This window comes from Lissotriton vulgaris, chromosome 5 (assembly GCF_964263255.1).
Source record: "Lissotriton vulgaris chromosome 5, aLisVul1.2, whole genome shotgun sequence".
In the NCBI taxonomy this organism is placed as follows: domain Eukaryota; kingdom Metazoa; phylum Chordata; class Amphibia; order Caudata; family Salamandridae; genus Lissotriton; species Lissotriton vulgaris.
Genome location: NC_141693.1, coordinates 904091597 through 904110876, shown reverse-complemented (window position 1 = coordinate 904110876; position 19280 = coordinate 904091597). Strand labels below are relative to the sequence as shown.

The following is a 19280-nucleotide window of genomic DNA, read 5'->3' as shown; positions in this document are numbered from 1 at the left end:
CTTTGCTCGTGATTGAGGCGGGTGCCCACCCTGCGGTTTACCTTGAATACCGTGGGAGCCTACCCCTCATTTGCCGCCCAGAATGACACTGCCGTCCGCGGCCCGCCTGGTTGTGGGCGGGACCCCTGGACGAAAGCGGAAGTGACGCCACAGCAGGACCGGAAGCTGTGGAGCGTCGGCACGGGGCTCCCGTGAGCCGATGGGAGACCCAGGATGTGCGTCACGAGGGAGAACAGGTGCCCACCCCGCCTCCCGGAGCATGGCAGAGGAGCCCCGGGTCCCAGGAGGGCACCCGGGTGAAGGAGAGGCTGCCCCCCAGCAATGCACGGTGAGAGAGAGAGTCCCCGAGGAGGGGGGGCTCTCCAGTGAATGCTCCGAAGGAGACATCCAGAGTCCCCAGAGCCTGGTGAGTGAGGGCTGAGGGGGGAAGCATGGCCATAATTTACTCCCACGCTACGAGGGAGTAGGTACTGTTCTCTAGCCAGAGGGGGGTCCTGAGTCAGAGCAGCCCCGGATGGTAGTGGGCCTCTCCAACATGGCCATGATGGTTCAGAAGGCCAGAGGAACCCGTATTCTGTCCCCGTGCGATTGGCCCCAACGTCTTAGAGTCAGAGGGCCCCCACAGGGGCATAGGGGTTTTCAGAGCCTAGATGGCTCTCACATCGCATTATCTCATTACAGAGCCAGAGGGCTCAAACGCTCCGCAGTGTTGATTTCAGGAGCCGGTGTGCTCCAGGGCACCATGATTCTAAAGCCAGATGGCTCCAACAAGGGGCACAATTATTTCCAGAAGCCCCAGAGGGGCCATGGTTTCCCCCGTGGTGTGGCACAGTGGTGCCCCCGTTTTTCCAGCTACTAAGAGAGCCCCTGAGAAGGACAGAAGTGGCACAGTGGTGCCAAGCCTCATGCAGAGATCCCCAGCTGCCCAGCAAGTAGTGGGCAGCTGCAACATTTAGGTCTCTCTTGACTTTGTAGGGCATGTCTGAGTTAGGAGTGAGTTGCACTCCTTTGCCCCTGACACAGATGCGCAGCACTTAGTGCCAGCTGCACCGTTTAGGTTTGCGCAGTGGCGCAATTGGATTTCGCTGCATTGGCAGCACGCCCTGACATTCTGGACACAGGGCATTTGAGCCCCCTTTTTGGAGATGGCCAGTTGGCCAGGGGGACTGGTAGATTTATAGGGCGCCAAGCCCTAATATGATTTATGTGCTAATGTGATGTGGAGCTTGGAAATGTAATGCATTTAGTATATTTTACGCACCCTGTTTGATACATACCTCTAAGTTTATGTTTATGAGGTTGTTTTGCATATCATGGTTTATGCTAGTGAGATTATGTTTCACTGTGTGAGGTACGCCCCTAATGTAATTTATACTTAGGAGGTTAGGGTCTAATGTGTTTAGACTTGAGAGATGATTGCATAAGGTGTTTATGCTGGTGAGGTTGGCACAGAATGTAATTTGCGCCTGATGGATCACTGAAAAAATATCGAGGGTCAAAATATCGACTTGCAAAAATATCGTGGACAAAATATCGACAGTCAAAATATCGAGTTTGTATCTACAAACAGGTAAGTACAAAAATATCGAGTACAAAATATCGTTTACAATAATATAGTTATAAAAAATATCGACTTTGTTAAAAACAGTGTTTAATTAAATTAATATTAAAATGTAATTACTAAAATATACTTAAAAATACTTAAATTGAATTATAATAATTAAATAATAAATGAACTTAATAAAAATAATTTTTTACAATCATATTTGTAAAAACATATATATATAATAACATACTATAATTAAATAGGATACTATTATATTACCGTACAATACCAGAAGTGTAAAAAATACTATTCCCACTCCAAAGAGTATCGACGGTCACATTATCGACTTGCAAAAATATTGTTTAAAAACTGAAAACTGACACTGAACCCTGAAAATACCCCTTTACCCAAAAACCCTAAACTGACCCTGAACCCTAAAAATACCCCTTTACCCAAAAACTGAAAACTGACCCTGAACCCTAAAAATGCCCCCTTACCCAAAAACTGAAAACTGACCCTGAACCCTAAAAATACCCCTTTACCCAAGAACTGAAAACTGACCCTGAACCCTAAAAATACCCCTTTACCCATGAACTGAAAACTGACCCTGAACCCTAAAAATACCCCTTTACCCTAAAACTGAAAACTGACCCTGAACCCTAAAAATGCCCCTTTACCCAAAAACTGAAAACTGACCCTGAACCCTAAAAATACCCCTTTACCCTAAAACTGAAAACTGACCCAAAACCCTAAAAATGCCCCTTTACCCAAAAACTGAAAACTGACCCTGAACCCTAAAAATACCCCTTTACCCTAAAACTGAAAACTGACCCTGAACCCTAAAAATGCTCCTTTACCCAAAATTTATCAATATTATTTAATTACCAATTAATTATTAATTAACAATAACAATAAAGTAAATATATTAGCACATTAGCTGTAATTATTTTAATAATTAATATTATTTTTTCCCAATTAATTACTTAACAATAACACAAAATTATATATATTAAAAATGTACTCTAATTAATGTAATTAACTAATTACAATTAATTAATTACCAATTAATTACCAATACAAAATATGTACAAAATTATATTAATTAATTAACTAATTAATATTAATTAATTATCAATTAATTATTAATTAAAAATAATAACAAACATATATTAATTAATTAATTATTATTAAATTACTTCCCACCCTATTCCCCTATAAACCCACAACCCGCTACAGAATTACATTACGCAATTATTATAAAAACAAAATTCATTTAATAAAATATTTTATAACATTAATACACACTTTTCACACATATTATTACATAAAAATACACTATAAAATATTATATATTATAAAAAATTCGATATTTTTGCTATCTATATTTTATACAGTCGATATTACTTCACTTACCTGAAAAACGATATTTTTGTAGTCGATATTATGTCCAGTCGATATTTTGTCCAGTCTATATTTAAAACTCGATATTATGTCCAGTCGATATTTTGGAGTCGATATTTTGTCTGTACACCGCACCTGATGGGGCTGTGCATAATGTAGTTTATGTTACAGGCTGATGCTAAGTACAGTGATTACCAGTGGTTTTTGGTTGTACGTTTATGATCTGTTTTTCTTTTACCAAGTTCGCTTTGTGATGGTTCTGACAGTGGTCCATGTGGCCCTGTAATGTGTATATAATCCCTTGTGAATATTGCCCGTGCCAGTTGGTACAGTGTATATTATGTGTTTACTATTCTAATGTGTTATGAGAATGCAAAGGCTATTTTTTTATATAACCTTGTGTGGAGTTCATTTTGTAGCGTACCTGGGATGTTGTTGCTGTGTGCATGCTCAAATGCTTTACACATTTGCCTCCGGGATAAGCCTGACTGCTCATGCCAAGCTACCAAGAGGGTGAGAAGGGGTTATCTTTGGCGTGTAACTCCCAAGCCCTCACTATAGTGGTGGTCTCTGCCTGGCTTTGGTGCAAGCCTTAGCCAACCTGAGATCCCATTTCTAACAATGCTTTTTTTTTGTAAAAGCGCCTCATGGTGCGCTTTCACTTTAATATCGGCTGCGGACCTTTTTTTAGACGCGGCTAGTCTAAAGAAAGGGGCGTGCCTCTATTAACGTGAAAGTTCTGCATAGGGTGCTTGTAAACAACAACAAAAAAGTGAATAAATAGTTTTAAAAAACATGCCGCTGCGTTTGGCACCCTAAAATAAACCAAAGGCACTGTGGCGTGCAGTGCTATAAAAAGAAATGCCTTAAGAGACAGCGTGTCTTGCCTGCAACAGAAGGCAGGTGAAAACAATTTAACAAAATAGCGTTTGGAAGCTGTAATTAACCGCTTAACTGCGGCGGCAATACCGCCGTGGTGAGGTAGTTTAAAGGAGTGGGCGGGGCCATGTCGGCCAACGAACGTGCGCAGCCCTACAAAGGTATTGCTCGCGACAGCCGTTGGCCGACGCACTCATGGAACTGGTTAGAGCCTACAGAGTAACAACACATGTAAGAGGGCCAGTCCTTATGGTAGGACAAAGATGAGACAAGGAGGAACTAAAGAGATACTACTTAGCCTATTGACCAATGAAAAGCCACAGTTTTCTAAGGACAATGACACAAGCCAAAGAAAAATATGGGCGAAACTTGGTTCCTTCTGGAATAACTTGCTGAGAGGGTTTTCTTCTTAGTGACAAACAGCAAAAGTTTGGAACATGTAGAGGATTACCTACTGGCCATGGATAGGCACCAGGCAACAAAAAAAATCACAACAAAATTCAGTGATTTGGCATTCATATCAACTATACAAGTCAAAACTATGAGGTAAAAGCCCTTGATGCACTCCATGACCAACGTGTGGAAAAAAGACACTAAATACTGGTTCGAACCGGAAAATAGAAATCACTTCAAAGAGAAGGAAAACAGGACTGCGAAAACTTCCCATAGCAGCACAGTGGGACAGGCTCTTGCAAACACTAAAAGAATATGAGAAAGACAATAAAAGACCACCTTAAACCCTCACATCCGTTCATAAGTCCTACCACACTGGAACAAAGCTCCTCCCTGCAAAGGAGAGGATGTGGGTTAACTGCACTCTATGCATGCGAGTTGAGTAGTAAGGTCTAAACTGTACAATTATGCCGCCACTGGCAGTACAACAAGGTGAGCTCACTTCAGGTATGTCCTCGCTTGCCTCTCCAGAGGATTTATGTAACTGACAATACGATCCCTTTATGGCACCTTTTATCATCCTCGGCCCAGCGGCACACAAACTGAGAAACCCTGGAATCATTGCATCAGATCCGTGATAAATGAGTCTCAAAGGGCGCGCGCGCGCATGAGGAAAGCACGCATGCCATAATTATCTGAGGTGGAGTCGTTCTGGCGGCCTAATGTTGCAGAGTGTTTTGTTGCTTTGTGGCCATGTTTGCGTGCCACTCCTCTCTAACACAGTTTCTTTGCGGCTGTAATTTGTGCTGTGTATATTCTTGGTTTTGTGCAGACATTTTGTTTCACTTGCAGAGTGCAATGCTTTCTGAAATTAGAAAAAGTGTGCATGCTCTCAAACCATGGATTTTCCAAGAGCTGCTAATTCGCTAGCCTTTCATTCAATTAGCATATCTGCCTGCCATTAGCAGAGGCGAAGCAGGACAGAAACGGTTTGAAGATGCGCCGTTCCTGTAGAAACACAGAAGCGTGCTCACGGACTCTGACACAACTAAACACTAACATACTGTAACCTGACCACTAATGCTGCTTGCAGCTATATAGCCAGCTGATTTTCATTTATTTTATATTGACCTGGTTTTGTTCAAAGAATATTCTTTACAATGTGCGGAAATATCTTATTCATACGGTAGAGCACATGGCTGGAAGATGTTGGCTTGTTTGCGCAACGCAGCCCCCTGGCACGTTTGCAAAGGGGGAACTAATTCCCCTTGCATACTGGGGGTCCCTGGGAGCCAACTAGCCCACCAGGAACCTCCAGTATGCACCAGGGAGCTGTGTTGCAGAGAGGTGTAATGAGGCCATGCCTCTTTTTACACCTCTCTGCAATGCAGCCCCCTGGCACTTTTTCAGAGGGGAAACTAATTCCCCTTGCATACTGTGGGTCCCTGAGGGCCAACTAGCCCACCAGCAACCTCCAGTACCTCCAGTATGCGCCAAGAGGTGTAAAAAAGGGGCGTGGCCTCATTACACCTCTCTGCAAGGGGGCCCCTGGCCCATACTGGAGGTTCCTTGTGGGCTAGTTGGCCCGCAGGGACCCCCAGTATGCAAGTGGAATTAGTTCCACCTCTGCAAACGCGCCAGGGGACGCGAAAGACTAAAATCACATTGAGATAAAAATGGAGAAGACACTGGGGTCACATTATAATAATCAATGTTTAAACACAGGATACAAAGGTTAGAGAAAACCCCCATCGGGGACACCCTAAATCAATGTTTGACTTTTTCAGAGGAAATGGTGGAGGTCCTCCGTGTTATTCAGACCGTTTGGCTGTCTACTATCTAGTTCAATTATGAATTTCGATTCCAGCTGTCTAATGTATATATATGTTCGCAGATCACGCTTTTTGTTACATGGTGTAAATCCATGCAGTAGTTCCTGAGAAATTCAAAAGTAAAATCATAGATATATCTATAGATGAAGTACCGTACTCTGTACATGTACCTTCCAGAGCACGAGCTATATGCTAATTGGCTGTCAACACTTCAAACCAGGACGTGTTGGCAGCCATCTTGTGCCTCGGTAGAAGCGAGGCACAAGAAAGCAGTGAAACAAGTGCGCAAAACATGCAAAGGGGGAAGGGTAGAAACACCCTGACCCACTAGGCCTGCTCAGGGGGTCCCACAAGGACCCCCAAGGCCCCCAAATTTAGGTACGCGTACCCTGTGAAAAAAAAACGGTCTGCTTTTTTTCAAATTAGCCCCCGGGGGGACCAAATCCCGGGGGCATAATCAAAAAAAGGTGTGGGTGGGCCAAATCCTCCCCACACTGCCCCGGGACCGCCACCCCCGGGGCAAAGTAATTATAATAGGGGGGGCACACGGCCCCCCGCAGCCCCGGGGACCGTCACCCCCGGGGCTTGGATATTCATTATGGGGCCTCTAAGGCCCCCCCAAGCCCCTGGGACCGCCACCCTCAGGGCTCTAATATGTAAAATAAGCGGGGGCACACGGCCCCCCGCAGCCCTGGGGGACCGCCACCCCCGGGGCTTGGATATTCATGATGGGGAGCTCTAAGGCCCCCGAGCCCCGGGGACCACCACCCCTGGGGCTTCTTTGTAAAATATGCGGGGGGCTCACGCCCCCCCCAGCCCCGGGGACCGCCACCCCAGGGGCTTTGTTTTTTTAAATAGAAAAAAAAACCTGTGTGGGGGGCTCAAGCCCCCCCACACGCCCCAGGGACCACCACCTCCCCGGGGCTCTAATATGTAAAAAAGGGGGGTCCGTGACGGACCCCCCAGCCCCGGGGACCACCACCCCCCGGGGCTTTACTATTGGTGGGAGGGGGGCCGCGCGGCCCCACTCCTGGAGCCTTTGATGGCCCTGGGGACCGCCAACCCCCAGGGCTGGCTCCTGCAGTGTCCCGGGGTGCCTACCGCGGGGACACTGCTGTTTGCTATGGGAGGGCAGGAGCATTGCAGCTCCCGCCCTACCATAGCAAACTGCTTTGATTTTGAAAGAGAGAGCAGGAAACCTGCTCTCTTTCAAAAATCAAAGACTATTGATTTTCTGCATGGGGAGCAGCATCTTAGCTGCTCCCCAAGCAGAAAAGCAATGCCGGCTCCCACAGGATGCGCGGGAGGCGGCAGGGACTGTGGGGGGCTTGGGGACCAACGGAGAGGTCAGGCCCCGGGGGATGAGGTTCCCGGGGCCATAAGTTGCTTAGGAGGGGGGCCACGCGGCCCCCCCTCCACCATTAAAATTTTTTTTATTTTTTAAAAAAGGCAGGCCCCAGGGAATGGGGTCCCCGGGGCCTTAAGGAGAGGGGCAGCCCCCCTCCACACAAAAAAAGGAAAAGTTGGCCATGCCCCGGGGGATGGGGTCTCTGGGGCTGGAAAAGGCCACAGGAGGGGGGCTACGCAGCCCCCTTCCCATACATTTTTTTTTTAAAGAATTGGGGGCAGGCCCTGGGGGATGGGGTCCCCAGGGCCAAAAAAAAGAAAAAGAAGGAGGGATACACAGCCCACCTTCGTAAAAGTATTTTTTATTAAACGGGATCGGGAGGAGGCCACGCCCCCTCCCTGCACCTCTCTGCAAACGCGTCCCCTGGCGCGTTTGCAGAGGTGGAACTAATTCCACTTGCATACTGGGGGTCCCTGCGGGCCAACTAGCCCACAAGGAACCTCCAGTATGGGCCAGGGGCCCCCTTGCAGAGAGGTGTAATGAGGCCACGCCCCTTTTTTACACCTCTTGGCGCATACTGGAGGTACTGGAGGTTGCTGGTGGGCTAGTTGGCCCTCAGGGACCCACAGTATGCAAGGGGAATTAGTTTCCCCTCTGAAAAAGTGCCAGGGGGCTGCATTGCAGAGAGGTGTAAAAAGAGGCATGGCCTCATTACACCTCTCTGCAACACAGCTCCCTGGTGCATACTGGAGGTTCCTGGTGGGCTAGTTGGCTCCCAGGGACCCCCAGTATGCAAGGGGAATTAGTTCCCCCTTTGCAAACGTGCCAGGGGGCTGCGTTGCGGAGAGGTGTAAAAAGGGGCGTGGCCTCATTACACCTCTCTGCAATGCAGCCCCCTGGCACATACTGGAGGTTCCTGGTAGGCTAGTTGGCCCCCAGGGAACCCCAGTATGCAGAGAGGTGTTCTTAGGCCACGCCACTTTTTACACCTCCCTGCAACGCAGCCCCCTAGCGCATACTGGAGGTTCCTGGTGGGGTCGTTGGCCCCCAGGGACCCCCGCATGTAAGGGGACTTAATCCCCCAACTTAGAATGCATTACGGGGCATGTTGGCACAGTGGTGAAGGTAGGGGGCGGGGCTTGAGGTGACTTGTGTGCAAACACGCCCTGTGGCGCGTTTTAGGTTGGGGAATATATTCCTCTTCAATACAGAGGTCCCCTAGGGGACAAGTAGTCCAACAGGTACCTCCAGTAAGCGTCACGGAGCTGCGTTGCAGATTGTTGTAAAAAGGGGGCGTGCCCTCTGAACACCTCTCTGCAACCTCTCTGCAACGCAGCTCCCTGGCGCATACTGGAGGTACCTGGCGGGCTAGTTGGCTCACAGGTGACCTCAGGATTGAAGAGGAATATATTCCCCAACCTAAAATGCGCCACAAGGCGTGTTTGCACACATGTCACCTCAGGCCCCACCCCATTCCTTCACTATTGAGCGAAATATTCCTCTAAAATCAGCTGAAGTACGAATTCCGACGTACTCACCTATTATAAAGAGAGACGTCAGTGCTGCATTTTTGAGCCCAGGACCGACTCTGAAAAGTAAATGTAACCATACTTACAGTAACTTGAATTTCCTTCCATTGGCTAACATTGACTGGTTTCACTTGGAAATTTTTCTAAGTGTGCAGTTTTGGAACTTAAAAAAGTTCCTCAAAAATCAGCCGAACTACGAATTCTGATTTACTCACCTGTTATCATGAGAGACCTCGGTGCTGCATCTTTCAGCCCGCTATTGATCCTGAAAAGTAATTTTAATCGTAGTTACAGTAACTTGAATTTCCTTCCATAGGCTAACATTGACATGTTTTACTTGGAAATTCTTGTGTGTGTGGAGTTTTGGAACTTTAAAAAATTTCTAAAAAAATCAGCCGAACCACAAATTCCGATTTACTCACCTGTTATCAGGAGAGACCTCAGTGCTGCATCTTTCAGCTCACTACTATTCCTGAAAAGTCTATTTAACTGTACTTACCAGTAACTTGAATTTCCTTCCATAGGATATTATTGCCTGTTATATAAAATATATATAAATGAAAAATAATTAAATAAAAAAATATATTACAATTTTTTAAAAAATTTTTTTTCAATTTATATTAAAAATATGTAATATAATTAAAAAAATAAAGTATCTAAAAATAAATACTTTAAAACAATGTAGTAAATTAGTATTACAAAATATAACAATTAATACATTTAAAAATTATCGTTTACAAAACCTTTGAAATTCACTGAAAAAAACCATAGGTTTCTGCCATATTATAGTTAGGAATTAGCATTTAAAAAACCTTTGAAATTCACTGAAAAAACCATAGATTTCAGGCATGTTATAGTTAGGGATTAGCATTTAAAAAACCTTAGAAATTCACTGAAAAAAACCATAGGTTTCACACATGTTATAGTTAGCTGGCCATTTCACTCATACAAAACCATTGAAATTCCCCTGTTATAGTTAGTTCAGCTAACTATAACTCGCGCGCCCGCAATGCACTGCTGATGACGTCACATATTACATAACTCATGACATGGTCAGTGACATCACTCATGACATCACTGATGACATCATTCAGTGAATGTGTGTCTTTCGGAAAAATAAATATGTTTTATATATATATAAACCTGAAGGTTGATGGAAGAATAAATGGGTAAATAAGTGTCTAAATGGTGCCTGCCGCTTCGTGTATGGAAATGCTGGGGGGGTACCCCCACCTCTCCTTCACTCTGGGGGCCCGCAGGGGGCCCCCAGAGTAAAGACTGCATGCCTTTCCGTGGCGGCATCGCTGCCACGGAAAGGCATCTGACTGAGCCCATTGTAATATGGCTGGCGGTATCTAATAGACACCACCACCATATTAATCCTTTTCCGCCCCGGCCGCAAGGCAACCGGGGCGGAAAAGCGGTGGACGGTCTTTCCGTCCGCCGCAGTCCCCCCCCATACTGATATGGCGGGGGAATATAGGTGCGGATGGCGGGTGGATTTCCCCCGCCAGGCCGGCGGTGGCTACCTCCAGCCTAGCGGCTACAGCCAGCCTGGTGGGGGCAATCCGCCCGCCATCCTAATGGGCCCCTTAGTGTGCAGTACATTCAATAGAAGGCTCATATGTTGCTTGAAAACCAAAACTACAGAAACACACCTGGAAAAAAGAAAATACTCTTTGGAAACACGGACATGTGGTATTGTGCTCTGAATGTACAACGTTGATGCATTAGGGTCTGATGATGTCAGAGAGAGAGAATAGGAGTGAGAGATAGGATATCTGATGAGGATGAAGGAAGAGGAGCTTGGCAGCTTTAGCAGGAGGACTGGGGCTGGGATGCTTTAAGATTACACTCTTCATGTTTAAATGATGCCATTATGAGAATTAAGTAAAAGTGCACAAGGATTTTGAAGGTACCAATGGAGTGCGTGGAATAGGAGCTTTTAAGTGGGCTGGGTCCTGCCACTGCTCAGCACCAGCCGCGGCACACATGCCTCGCGGGTGAGGGTGTCATGCGGAGGTTCGTGCGGAGGGGGAGATTTATTAAATACATAAAAAAACTACCTTACCGGGTCCCGCGCAGCATCCACTCCCACATGCAACCTGCATAGAGAAAATGCAGAGTGTGCTTAACTGTTTTGGTCGGCCCAAGAGGGCCGACCAAACAGTCAGGGCCCACGGCAGTGGGCAAGTCACTCCTCCCCCGACCCACCCAACCAGGCATACCATTCTGCTTTCTCGCAGCGCGAGAAGTAGAAAGATAAAATGGTATTTAAAATATAATTTTATGTTTCTGCTTCTCGCACTGAGAGAAGCAGTAGGGCGACGCTCCTCCGTCCTAATGGAGGAGCCGCCCCTGCTTAGCACTGGCAGTTCTTAAAAACAGGTGCTGAGACAGGTCCTTAGCTGACTCTCCATTTCTGCCCTCACCCTCAGGGTGAAAAAAAATCTTACCTCTGCAGCTGTACCACCCTTCACTGCCTGTGAAGTAAGTTCAAAGAGACTCCTCAATATTATATACAACAAAGCCATAGTTGTTGCTTATTTATCTTATGCAATTAACAACCATAGGCACAGCCAATAGTCCTGGCTTGTTGTAGGCGTAATGTTACTTGCTGTATTATATATCTGGATGCAATGACAGAAACAGTAAAATACCAATCGGGCGGCATACTATGCTAAGCACAGATTTTTAGCTTTCGTGTTTTTCAAGCCACGCCCTTAATTACATCGGCCACGCCACTTTGAGGGACTGCCCAGTTTTTTGTATCCCACTGAAAGCCCTGTGTGGAATATTTCTCCTTTGTATGACTGCTGACTGAACAGAGAGGCAGTACGTATGGAGTGGTCTCAGGAGTACCGCTGCTGCTAGTGTTCCCACTGCGAAGCTCATGCTCTTTCAAGAAACTCACTGAACATGTCTGTGCTCTCATGAGTGACAGCAGGGCACAAGTCCTAAAAAAAGAAGGGGGGGGGACGCTGTCACTGGAAGTGACATCACGACAGGAAGTGACGTCACGAAAGGTGGCTTGCACCATCGGGCTAATTACCTCCCCTCGCTCACCCCTTAGCTGCGATTGCATCTGAGAAATCAGCACGTGAGCAGCGTGCTGTGAGCTCCGAGCTCTTCGTTCCAGAGAGGCCAAAGAGTGAAATCCAGCTGTTTGGCAATGGGGACAGAGTCCACCCGGTAAAATAAGTGGGGGGACGCCGTCTACCCACGTGGTACCCCGACTCGAGCCCTGAGTGACAGTCGATTTAAGTCTCATGGTATTTCTACTTCCAGTCAACGCTCACATAGCTTGCTCCAAGAGTGACGGGATGAAGTCCTCACAGTCATTAGTTATGCACAAATAAGGTTCTCAGCATTACCTGTTGACATGGGGGGGTCGGTGGGGTCCTCCAAGGAGCTCCAACCATGGGGTGTGCGATCCGGACATTAGGTATGTCCACTTCTGCGGCTTGCAGCCTTACGTTCCCTCGTTTGGTTGACATGGGGAATATGGGACGACAGGCGCTCTGCGTGTTTTATAGGTGGGTGGTTGGGGGCCCACGTTGCAGGGAGGCAGGGAGGGGGTCCGGGTTGGGTTGGGGGGGGCTGGTTTGAGGGGAAGTTTCAGTTTGGCTCATGGCGACTCAGATTCATATGTACGGTTCTCTCTGCTTGGTACCAAGAAAGGGAGGTGGAACGATCCGGGGACACACAGGGCCCCATACAGTAATGGGTGAGCAGACACGCATGAATATGTGGAAGTGGAACGTCCATGGGTTGGGAACAAGGTCAAAAGGACGCTGGTTCTACAACACGTGAAGCGCCACTCCCCAGATGTAGTGCTCCTACATGAGACACATCTGCAGTGCATTAGATCGCTTTGGTTATAAGATGGTGGCCCACTCGGGGTTCACATCTGGCTCCAGGGGAGTGGGGATTCTATTACGCAACACTCTACCTACAGTAATCACAGACATGTGGACGGAGGACTCTGGTTGTTTGGTGTCCGTGGCAACCAAGTGGGAGGGGCGGACCATAGTCCTTACCTCGTGTTACATTCCACCCGGCCTGCAGGGCCCCATCTTTAAAAAATTGGGTACTCATCTGGCGGATCTTCCCCGGGGCACACTGGTAGTGGGGGGAGACACCAACGCGGTTATGAATGCCAAGTTAGACCGTTCAGGGGAGGGGCGGGGAAACAGGGGGGAAAAGGGGCTCCGGGGCTTTGTCACTGCAATGGGTCTTAGCGACAGATGGCGCACGCATTACTCTGTCCAGAGGCAATATATGTTCTATTCCGCTAGACATGGGACTTTCTCCAGATTGGACCACATTTTCACTCCGGGAGACCAAATGGGGGACTTTGCGGAACCTTGCATCTGGCCCGGGGAATATCTGACCTCTCTCCGGTGTGTGTAGTCCTCATAAGGGCGCCAACAGTCAGGGCGGCCTTCCCCAGGATTGATCCTTGGCGCCTCAGGGACGACTCCATAGCCGGCAAACTACGAGAGGGATCCAAGTTGTACTTCGATGAGAACCGGGGTACGGTTGACTCCCACCTAACCATGTGGGAATCTTACAAAACCGTCCTGAAAGTTCAGGCCCAAGCGTTAATTGGAGCTCAAAAAAAGGGAGAATCGCTACAGATTCGGCAGTTGGAAAGGGAAGTGGAGACGCTGGAGTGGCAGACCAGCGGATCTCCCTCGCCGGAGCACACCCATCAGCTTGCCCTTAAGCAAAAGGAGCTTCGGTCATTGGCGGAGGGCGAGGCCCGAGCCTACGGTCTGGTCACACAGCACCGGATATACGATGCGGGCGACAAGAGCATGTAATTGCTGGCATGGCTCGAGCGCCGGGATAGGGAACGATCCTGGGTGGCAGGGGTGAGGGATGTGTTGGGGTCCCTGGTGTCTACGGGCATTGGTATAGCTGAGGCTTTTGCCACATACTACGAGACAGTTTACACGCCGGTGTGCACCAGAACGGAGCAGGACTGCAGGGAGTTCCTTCGGGTTTTCGCGTTGCCCACACTGTCTCAGGACCAGTCGGACCATCTGGAGTCCGACCTCAAGGGGGAGGAGCTGGGTGGGGCCCTAGACTCCCTTCAGGCTGGGAAAGCGCAGGGTCCCATCAGGCTCCCAGTGGAAATATATGAGGCAGGCCAGCGTGATCATCGACCCCCTGTGGCGGATGTTCCTTGAGGCTCGGGAAGTGGGGAGGCTCCCGCCAGACCAGCGAGAAGCAACGATCGTGGTCATCCACAAGGCTGGGAAGCCGGCCGACCAGTGTTCGTCTTATCGACCTATCTCTTTGCTCAACATGGAGGCCAAGGTATTAGCCAAGGCCTTGGCGACGAGGTTGATTGCGGTTCTCCCTGACTTGATCCATGTAGACCAGTCGGGTTTCATGCCCCGAAGGAGCACCCGGCACAACTTGAGGTGGCTGAATGGGGTCCTATATATGACCGAGGATGTGGGTAGCACTCAAACGGCATTGATAGCGCTGGACGCCTCAATGGCCTTTGATAGCATTGAGATGGGCATACTTATTCCAGGTCCTTCAGAGGCTGGGCTTCGGCCCAGTTTTCTGTAACAGGGTGCGCCTGTTGTATGAACAGCCGGTAGCGAGGGTGAGAGTGAATGGGGTGATGTCTTGTGCAATTTCCCTATGCAGGGGCACCAGGCAGGGGTGCCCCCTATCCCCTCTCCTATTTGCTCTGGCCCTTGAGCCGTTGGCACATTGGATTCGGAGGGACAGGTCCTTTTGGGGACTGGCTCTTACTGATGAGTGGGAGGAGCATATTTCGTTATACGCCGACGACATTGTCCTCTACATGGCCAGAAACTACCACTCAATAGAGCAGGCGCTCAACCTTTTCGAATTATTTGGCAGCTACTCTGGTTACAAGATCAACTTGGCCAAATCACTCATCTATCCTCTCTCGGGTCCTCCTCCAAGGATCCCGAGGAGCTGCTCTGCCTCGATAATACTGGACGGTTTTAAATACCTGGGGGTGTATGTCACCAGGGACAGGGCGGACTTCTTCACCAAAAACCTCGAGCCCCATCTGGCGCGGCTGGCGTCGGACATGACCCAATGGCGTTCCCTACCTCTCACCCTGATGGTACGGGCCACGCTATTTAAGATGATAGCATTTCCGCGACTCCTATACATCCTGCAAAATACACCGTACCCGGTTCCAAGCGGGGGGTTTTGGCGTATATCCCAAGCAGTGCGAACGCTGCTTTGGGAGGGGGGGTACCCGAGGATAGCAATGCAAAAACTCACAAGAGGGATTTACAATGGGGGGCTGGCTGTCCCAAACGTCCAGCTGTATTACTGGGCCTCGAAGCTACAAGTGATCAATGATTGCGCCGAGCTCGGAGCCAGCGTAACGCATTGACAGATTGCCGGGTGGTAATTACGAGCCACTTCTTTACTCGCGACGGCCGAGTAGGAGGCTGCCCTCGCATACGGGGTTGTGCTCCAGTGCTGGCGGGAGGCTAATATATTCCTGGGGTGGGCGGGCACCTTGACAGGCAGGACCCCTCTATGGCTCAGAGACCAGTTAGCAGAGGTGAGGAGGCTCACGGGCTTCAAGGGTGAGGTTTTGTAATTCTCGAGTCTGACTCCATTTTGTTCTGTGCCACCATTTTGTGTTGCCCTCACCTAGGCCTCTGAAGGTAGCCTGGCGAATAAAGTGGCCTGGCCTTCTTAGTTCATGTATACATTAACTAGGTTTTTTTTTTACTCTGAAATGAACTGTAAGAAACTGAACTCCTTACCAGAAACTGACCTCGCAAAGCCAATTTCCCTGATCGATCTTTGTCTGAGATTGCCAATCAATGTTCAGGACATCGTTAACTTTTAGTTTCCTTGCACATGCTTTATCTTGTTCAGCATCTGTTACTGCTTCTTTTTTATGTTTCTTCAATACATGGGTTATGCTTTCAATTATAGGTTTGTCCGGCTTGTGGAGATTGAATTTGGGACATTCCTAATAATTAACTTTTGGGTTGGGATACTGTAAATTGAGTTTTTGTTATGTGATACTTTGTTTGAAAATTTACCTTATTGGCTAGAATTTTGTGCAGTGGGTGTACATTTATAATGTGAATATTGGGTATCAAAGGAGACGTCTCGCCTTAGTAAAATGAGCAGTCTCCTGAGAATTTACACCGTGATGTATTTCTAGGATCACTGTTACTAGCTGCAGCTAATAAACTTGGTCTCTCATGCCATCCAGAAGTATTCCGTGTCTCTGTATACCAAGACAGGTGAACTCGAAGATCTTAGGCGTGCCCCTGACGCCGCTGGGTTAAACCCTGGTTCTTCAACTGGCGCCCAACCTGGGGCGACTTCAGTGGTACTGGTCCAAGCCCAAAGATTGTGAGGAGCCCCGTGAGGAAATTCTGGAGGACGGCCGCCATTTCATCGACCCCTGCATGTCGACGTGGACCGAAGGTCTTTTTCTGCGAGGCTTCCTCGTTCCTACGGCTGCGAAGGACTGCTGCCCTGACTGTCGCCCTGTCTTGGACCCTCTTGTGATGATTTGTAAGGCGAGACGTTAGACAGTCTTCTGGTGGCGTGACAGACATTTTGGTTAAGTATAAGTGGGTCGCTCCCACGACTTTGTTTTGTTTCTTGGTTTTGATTCGGCCATTGCAATAGTCGAAGCCGAGGGGTTCGTATATTTGCGAGTGTATCATTTTTGATAACCCCTTGAAGTTTGAAGCAAGACTTGTGAGCTAAAAGATGCCTGGTTTTAGCAAATTTAGGAAATGGTTTTGGTATGTAGTTGTAATAGGGATTCCTAATTGGAGGACTCATGTCCGATATCTCCGGTTGGAAGTCCAACTTATGAGCTCTACTCAAAGCATGGTGTAGGTCCCATTACCTTTAATGAAGTATGGGTCAGTTATACAAGGAAATATGGTGTTTTACGATGCCCCCAACATTGTAGTTTTGAATCAGATGTTTTAGATAAGAAGGTGCGCTATTTAAGAAGAAAGCCCGGCCGGCGATGTTTGACTCTTTCCGCCTTTGGCGTAAGGAAGCCAAACAGCAAGAAATTAAGCAAGCTAAGAGAGATAGGAAGGAAAAGAATATATCGGTAATGCAAGCTGCTAGGCAGTTTAAGGAAGATGAAGAAGATTGTGCGATTGAAGTGTCAGATAGACAACATTGCATGGCCATTGACAAATGTTACCCGGCTTTGCCACCTCCCCTTTCAAATGTGACTGAAAACCCTGAAAAGGATCCTTTGATGTCACATTTACTGAGATTACCACCCCCTTATGTGCAGGGTGCTACTGCACCTCCATTACCTCCAGTTGTTGCACCACTTGTTGTCGTTCAACCCCCTGTTGTTGTTCAGCCACCCGTTGCTTCACAGGTGGATCTTCCTCCCCCGGCGCAGCCCCCTCCAGGGCTGTCAGCCTTGCCACCAGCCTTGCCTCAAACTCTTTTGCCTTACACTCCTTTATCTTCGACTTCTCTTATTTCTGTCCCTACGTCTCTGTCACCTCAAAACACTTTGTCTCCTGTCCTCATGTCAACTTCTTCTCCTTCTGCTCGGCAACGAATGACTGAGATTGTCACTAGTCTTTTGTCTCCTTTCTTTGGGTCACTGAATATGACCCCTGTTTCTGAAAGTAAGCAGAGACGTAGTCAGCTCCCTGGTCCCGAAGAGCGGGCAGTGTTAGATCTCCTTGCTCGTAGATGGGTTTCGAATACCTCCAAGTATAGTCCACAAGTGGTTATGGATATCTTCCTACAGTGGGAGGCACCAAAACAAAGGTATGTTTTTGATGTCATGTGTACCTTTCTTCATCAGGAGTGGGAAGATAATGAGTTGGGTTCAATTCCACTGAAATTGCTTAATGTTCAGTTTGAATTTGCTAAAGGGACGATAGTGGGTTCCGATGTTGAGGAAGCGGTAGAGACACTACACACTTTTAGGTCTAGACTTCCACCTCAGTCATTGTTCGAACCTGACCGTTCTATTAGGAGAAAAGTGAAGCAGTATCCATTGAGAGAGGTTCCCCCTGTATGGAGAGAGGCAGTTGTGGCTGATGCCGCTCATGGTATTGCGGCTGCACCGGCTCATTTTCAGCGAGTGTGGGTGCATGTCCCTTGGAAGAGAGCTGAGGTCCTGGCTCTCAAGCAGACCTTGCCTGACCCCCGTAAAAATCCTGCTGGTTATTACAAGGAGTTGTCTTAGACAGTTGATGCGTGTGTTATGAATTTAGCTGACATAGATATGTTGATGGGTAATGTAGTTCCTCAACCCTTGTGGGCGAAGATCCGTCACGAGGATCACGCGCCAGAGTTAGGAGATACGTGGGTTAATATTACTGCTGCAGATGGTCGGCAGGTAGGAGGTGCCAAACCTGAACCCTTAGTTGCAGAACTACCTGGTAGGATTATTAATTTAATGAAAACTATGATGCATCCTCTGCGGGTGAATTGGGACAAGTTAGCAGCATGCAAACAAAAGAAAGAAGAGAGTGTGTCTGATTTCTTCACTAGGTTTGAGGAAACATTCATTGATAATAGTGGTCAGGACATGAGTACAGAAGGTGGTCAGAGGTTGTTTGTAGATAAGTTTTTTTTTAATTTACTTCCTGAACTTTCTAATAAGTTAAAGGACTGTGAGAGTTCATGGGCTGTTTCTTCTTCGGCCCAGATATTGGCTACTGCACTATACTATGAGAATAGAGATAAATATGAGAAGGATAAAGTAGAGAAGAAGACTAGAGAATTAAAAACAAAAGTTCTTTTGCAACAGGCTTATCCGCCTCGCACTAATCAGCGTCAGTTTCAGCAACCTTCCCAGTTTCAGCAACCCCCACAGTTTCAGAAACTGTTGCAGAAGCCTGATTCTTTTGCTTCGCGATTCCTGCTAGGCCCTAATCAGTGTGCTTATTGTAAAGAAGAAGTTCACTTCAAGAATATTTGCCCGATCTTGCTACAGCGTGCGAATGGTATGTCTGGTCTGAGAGGTCGTGGTGGTTTCCAACAAGTACCTAGGGGTAGGGGACGCGGTACGTTTCCCCAGAATGAACGTTCCTTTTCCCCTCAGAATTCTATGAATTATTTTGACCAACAGAATGTTCCGACCGTCCAGTCCGCTCAGTACTACACTGATGATTATTATGTTGGAAGTGAGAGTGCTGGTTTATATGATAGATAGGACAGCCATGGACAAAGGGAGGGAGTAGTGTCAGTTCCAGTAGACCAGAGTGGACCTTATGTTGAAGTGATTACATCAGGTGTGGCAGAACTTTTTCTTTTGGATACTGGTGCAGCAAAGAGTTCTATCATGCACTCTAAACTCCCTGGCGCACCTTTGTCTG

At 47.7% G+C, this 19280-nt stretch overlaps 1 protein-coding gene across 1 annotated transcript in view; it reads right to left on the bottom strand.

The window, feature by feature from the left end:
* The window catches only part of CC2D2B (coiled-coil and C2 domain containing 2B), a 1912120-nt gene that overhangs the window by 1309405 nt on the left and 583435 nt on the right, over positions 1-19280 (bottom strand). The window lies entirely within an intron of this gene.